Below are 6,352 nucleotides of genomic sequence, written 5' to 3' on the forward strand. Positions count from 1 at the left end.
CGCACACGTGAGCGCGGAGCACAGAGAAGCAGTCAGAGCTACAGGCTACAGTGAGGCTAAAAACAGAGTTCATATGACGTTTTTCCAAACAACTTTTTATGTCGGGGCTGCAGCACACTTGGATCACTATGGATGTGCAGTATGGAGATACTTTGTGGATTCAATTTTGTGTTCTTGGACGTTAGTCTGGGGCGCAGTCTACCATTAGGTGTGCTAGCCGCTCCACCCGCCGATCTCCGCAAGGGACGTAAGGACTCTAAAACTTCACCAGGGCTTCCGTCGGCATATGGGTGAGTAGATAATGGCTGAATTTTCATTTTTGGGTGCACTGTCCCTTTAAGTGACAGGAATACGTTAGCGTATTATACAATAAGTTTAGGCTGAAAAATGAACTCATAAACAGCGCTAAAACAAAATTACTGTGGAAATAACTACAAGAGCAATGTCACAAAAGGGGAGAGGTAAGGCGGGAGACTATAGGTGGGATACCCCTAAAGGTGAGTATCAAATGTTTTACATATTGACTATGGAGGCCTGAGCGTGTCAGGTAATAACAACTGCAAAAGGACTCCCGCACACTGTCTAACTTGCAATATAAAATTTATTTGCAACGTTTCGGTACTAGACCTTCATCAGGCAAAACCTTGTTTTAATAGATGTGTGAAGTGATTTCCTAGGTAATAACAACTGAAACTAAATTATGCACATACGTGTACAATAGTACATATTTGTTATATTGTTTCCTGTTTTACTTTGAAACTCCCTTCTCCTCTCATTTCAGATCTCTTCACTTCCTGCCCCTGTGTGTTTTCCCTCCCTTTTAATGACTTCACCTGTGTCTGATTGTCTGTCCTGCCCTGATCAGCCTCACCTGTGTCTCGTCATCCTTCCCCTCACCACAGTATTTCGTGTGTGTCTTGTTTCTCTCTTGCCAATTCAACTTAGCTCCATGTGTGTGTAGCATTCCAGCCTTTTGTTTCCCTGTGTCCTTTTCTTGGTTTTTTGTATTTAGCTTGTTGATTGACTCTGCCTCATCCCTATTGGATTTGTTTGCCTCCACTGAACCTAACTTTTTACCTGAACTCTCTCCAGAGTCATGCGTTTGAGTCCACTCTCACCTGGTTCACCAGTCGATACACATATAACCATATAAATGAGCAAGCACTGTATCTCAATACACATACATGCAGTTGGATCATAATATCCTCTTCTTCCTTTTTTCCAAATGTAACTTTACTGAACAGTACACATAGAATAAGATGCAAATAAAAATGCTGATTTGACTATAAGAGTGTATCTTAGTGTGTCACATCTCCGCAGAGGAGACTTCTTTCTTCTTCCAATGCATAAGGAGCAGTTTCTCTGCAATAATGAGGCTGTAGAAAATATTGCTGGGTGTTGCTCAATTTTCTGACATCATCAGACATTCAGAATAATAATGAGTGGTTCAGGTTCGAGCTGAATTTGAGGTATTTTAGATATAATTTAAAAACAGTGATCCAGTCTGTCTTCAATTTACACTTCCTGTCCATTAAGGAGCAGGACGAAGCAAACCTGTCTAGTTCAACCCCTGTCCTATTTTAAACCCTCAATACTCAGTTCAAAATGATGTTGCTTATTGAAAATCTATTAATATGTTCATATGTTTTTGTTTTTTACACATGCATAGTATTTTTCTTCCTAAATGTTCGAAATAAAGTGCATTCAGTTCAAGTTTGGTGTGAAGCAGTGATCTCTATGGCCACTAGAGGGCAGATGACAACCATCAGAGCAGACTCGGTGCAGTCTGCTGTGCAAATAATGAAATATTGTTATCCAACAAACACACAGCGTCTTTCTTTCTCCTGATTCTCTCATTTGTTGCAGTGATTGCTGCTCACATGCACACCAACACATGACGGGGTGCAGTGAGGCTCTGCTGTCACATTAATCCTGAACAGAGGTTAGTCATGTTGGCTGGTTTTGCTGGTTGACATATGGCACTTATGTTGCTCTCATCACTCCTGTCTGAGCTGTGATAGCCAGAGGCTTGTACAGCCCAGATTGACACGCCAGGCTTAGTCACCGCAACCACTTTCCAATACCACGCCGCCTGCTCCCCAGCCTGCACAAAGGTTAGTGCAGCTGCACGGGCAGTGAGAGGCACGACAGTGCTGGGGTTGCTCTTTTTCTTCATTTCATGTAGGTGTCAATGCATCTGCATGCGGCTGCACGCACACGCTCCCCCACCACCTTTACACACACTGTCCTCTCTTTATTAGACCACATCCCTGCTCCTGGCCCCTCTGCAGCTCGCTGCGATATGAAATCTGACACTGTCAATTTGCCTCCCAATCCGTCAGAGCGTGGATTGGATTCAGATGGCAGTGTTGTGGGGCCCGGGGACTCGGAGCTGTGGCCTAGGCAACTGCTAACCGCCATCCACCCACAGCCCCCGCAAGTTCCCTCAACAGTGAAATCGTCTGCAATCTCCCGTTAAATGTTCCCACTCCCAGACTCTGTGCTAGATTGTTTTCTCGTCCGCAGGTACCGGGGGTGCTCAGAATCTCTCCCCCGGGTGCCGAGGTGAATTGCAGAAACGAAGTTCACTAAAAATAACTGTCTGTGATGGAAAACCGTTTCTTTCTTTGATTGTGGGGGCTCAGGATGCATGTGTGAGGCTCTGGGATCCGCCAGAGTTCAAAGTAACATGAATGTTCAGAAACAGAGACTTTCTGAGGTCTTTTACATCTTTGTTATCAGCTGACAGTCTTGAGACGACAGGGAATGAGGGCAGAGAGAAATGAGAGGATCTGAAACATATCTTTAAAATAAACATGAGCTATGTAAGGTTTATTGTAAGGATTATTAATAGAAGGTGTATAGGCTGTTCTGTGCCACCAATAAGAGCACAGTTTGGGTTAATGTGTTTGCTGGTGTTTATCCCTCTGTTTGTGAATAATACTGTTAAAATGTTGGTAATCCTCCCCATGGGATATCGCCAAATCAGCATGGGAGGAGCACTGGGATGTTAAACTCTCTGATGAGACATTGCAATTTAGTTTAAAATACAAACACACCATCTCATACTGCATTAGAGACACAGTCTCATCCATTTCAAAGTCGTACATCGATGGTACTGTTCACCTCAGAAAATAAGACACCTCTGCACTTCTGAAGCTCCTCATTGACTTCAGATGGCGACAGGAGGAGCACCTATCACTCTGAATAGGAGAGGAGAAGGTGCCTAGTTTTAGATTCTGGAAACCCACATCAGCGAGGACCTCAAGTGGACTGTAGTGGACAGCAGACTGGGCGTCTTTGCAGAGGGTGGTCAACACAGCACAAACAATTATTGGGCTCCCCCTGCCTGGATATGTGAATGTCTTTTATGAGAAGCAGCAAATTGCATTGTATGTGATGCTAATCAGACTGATGTCAGCGGGCGACCACACCAAACGCACCAAAGCCACCAGAGCAGAGATCACACAGACCTGTGGGTGAAACTAAATCAAAGAGGTTAACTACAGCGCTGCTACATGGGTGGCAACTGACTCCAGACCAGTCAATATGATGGAGGATTTGGCTTTGACCAGTCATATGTCTCACGCTAACAGGGAACAGTGGTGTCAAACATACAGGACTTGCATGAATCAGAGACAGCAGCTAAACTGGAACTCTTGAAAACTCTTTGCATTCATTTGATTCCCACTGAAAACACTTTGGTAAGAACTGCTTCACCTTTTTAACACGGACTTCAAAACTGTTTTGAAATGCAAAATAATGGAATTAATGCGATTAATCATGATTGACTATTGAAATTCAGCAAATAGAACGATTAAAGCAAAAAATCACTCATCAACGACTAAAACAATTTGTCGTTTGACAGCCCTAATATTCCACTTAGGATTCCTTCAGTGTTCAGTGTTCGGGAGGTTTTTACCAGAAGCCAAACTATCCACAGAGGTCTCTGCCTCTCTAAAAGAAACACCTGATTAAAACCAGTAAAAACACTGAATAAACCAGTTTCACGCTACAAATCGGTGTTTTTCTGAACACTGTTTGGCATATCAGAGACGTTAGCTTAGCACCTGCTAATGTGTGCTCACCTTTTTTCTTTCATAACTTAAGATCCAGATATTCAGGAGGTTTTTACAAGAAGCTGAATTATCCACAGAGGTCTCTCCCTCTCCGAAACAAACGGAGCAGGTGATCTAATCCGGTAAAAACACTGAATAAAGTAGTCTCATGTTAAATATTTCCGTATTTTTATGATGCCACTGGGATGAGAATCAGCACCTCCAAGTCTGAGGCCATGGTCCTCAGCCGGAAAAGGGTGGATTGCCCACTCCAGGTCGGGGGGAGGTCCTTCCTCAGGTGGAGGAGTTTAAGTATCTTGGGATCTTGTTCACGAGTGAGGGTAGGATGGAGCGGGAGAGCAAAGCTCTCAATTTACTGGTCGATCTGCGTTCCAACCCTTTCGGTAGTGACCGAAAGAACGAGATCGTGAGTACAAGTGGCTGAAATAAGTTTCCTCCGCAGGGTGGCTGGGCTCAGCCTTAGAGATAGGGTGAGGAGCTCGGACATCTGGGAGGGACTCGGAGTAGAGCCGCTGCTCCTCCACATCGAGAGGAGCCAGTTGAGGTGGTTCGGGCATCTGGTAAGGATGCCTTCCGGACACCTCCCTTGGGAGGCGGAGGAGACTGGGAGGAGACCTCAGGGCCGCCCCAGGACACGCTGGAGGGATTACATCACCCGGCTGGCCTGGGAACACCTCGGGGTCCCTCGGAAGAGCTGACGGAAGTGGCTGGGGAGAGGACTGTCTGGGCTTCTTTGCTGAGGCTGCTGCCCCCGCGACCCGGACCCGGATAAGCGGAGGACGACGAGTACGAGACGACGACGGACGAGTGCGAATATTTTTATGATGCTCCTTGTCGCTGAGAGGTGGCTAACTACGATGGCAGGTGCAAAAATGTGAATGGCCCTACGTGGAGCCAGTGTTTGGTTTGTCCGTTCTGGGCTACTGTAGAAACATGGTGCAACATGGAGATCACTGTAGACAAGGACCTGCTCCCTGTTTAGACATAAGCTGCTCATTTTAAGGTAACAACAACACAATGATTCTTATTTTCAGGTGAATATACACTAAGGAAAACATACTTATTATATTATATTCCATTTCTGCCAATATATCCCCCTCAATCCTGCACACTGGACCGTTACATGTTTTTTAATTTAAATGTATACAAAGTGGTACAAATGTTTTGTTTCTCAGTGACTTTATTTCATGTCATTACCTTATAAGATCTATGACTCTACTGTCACAGGCAGCATATTGCAGGTAATACAGCATCATCCCACCTGACTGTACCAGCAGGCCGTCTATGAATCAGCGGGTCAGGATGGAGCTATCTGAGCCAGCCCTGAGCCCGAGGTGTTCAGCACTTCCCCCCCACCTCACACCGCTATAGGCTCTCTAACTTATTGTTGTGTGCTGGTGGGACCTGTGCGTGATTTACTGCGAGATCCTCAACAGATTACAGCATCGCCTCTCGTTAGACGTTTCACTTTGACCGGAGGAGTAGGAAGAATACGCTTCATGATTTATGGAACATGTTTGCTGAGATGTCGTCATGCACAGACGTGAGATAAAGATATTCCGGTTGACTCAGAGAAAGTTTCTTTCAATCTGAACTTAGTTTGACATTTTGAGATGTTATTTGTTGTCTCGCTGAGAGTAAGATGTCATGTCTGCACAGTGAATCTGAAGCTACGACACAACTCCCCTTAAAACCATGCTGTGTTGTTGTAAACCACCTTTTTGTGTGGAGTAAACAAAGTAGATATATTGTGTTAATTAGTGAGCTTTACAGGAGCAGGGAGACAGATTTTATTACCTTTATTGCTACCTATATTAGCCGTTTCTCCCTGTTTCATTACTACAATCATTACTTAATCAAATTATGTATTACTCCTGTGTATGCTGTTACAGTAGATGGTATCATATTACTCTCATGTGTCCTACTTTGCTGACTTTGAAGCCACTAATCACATCACTTTTACACGTGAGACAGCTCTGCTTTATTATTAAAATGTGTAACACTCTTCATGAGTACTGTTTGTACTGCCTGTAATTTTGAGTTTAAATGTTCTTGTTTTTATGTTATATATCTGACTATATGATGACGAAAGCTCTGTGTGTGTGTCTGTTCCACGTTTTTCTCCTCACTGACTTGGTCAATCCATGTGAAATTTGGCACAGTGGTAGAGGGTCATGGGAGGATGCCAATGAAGCAATATTACATCAATTGGCCAAAGGGGGGTGCTATAGCAACCAATTGAAATGTCAAACTTTGAATGGGCATATCTCATG

Source organism: Epinephelus moara, chromosome 7 (assembly GCF_006386435.1).
Source record: "Epinephelus moara isolate mb chromosome 7, YSFRI_EMoa_1.0, whole genome shotgun sequence".
Classification (NCBI taxonomy): Eukaryota; Metazoa; Chordata; class Actinopteri; order Perciformes; family Serranidae; genus Epinephelus; species Epinephelus moara.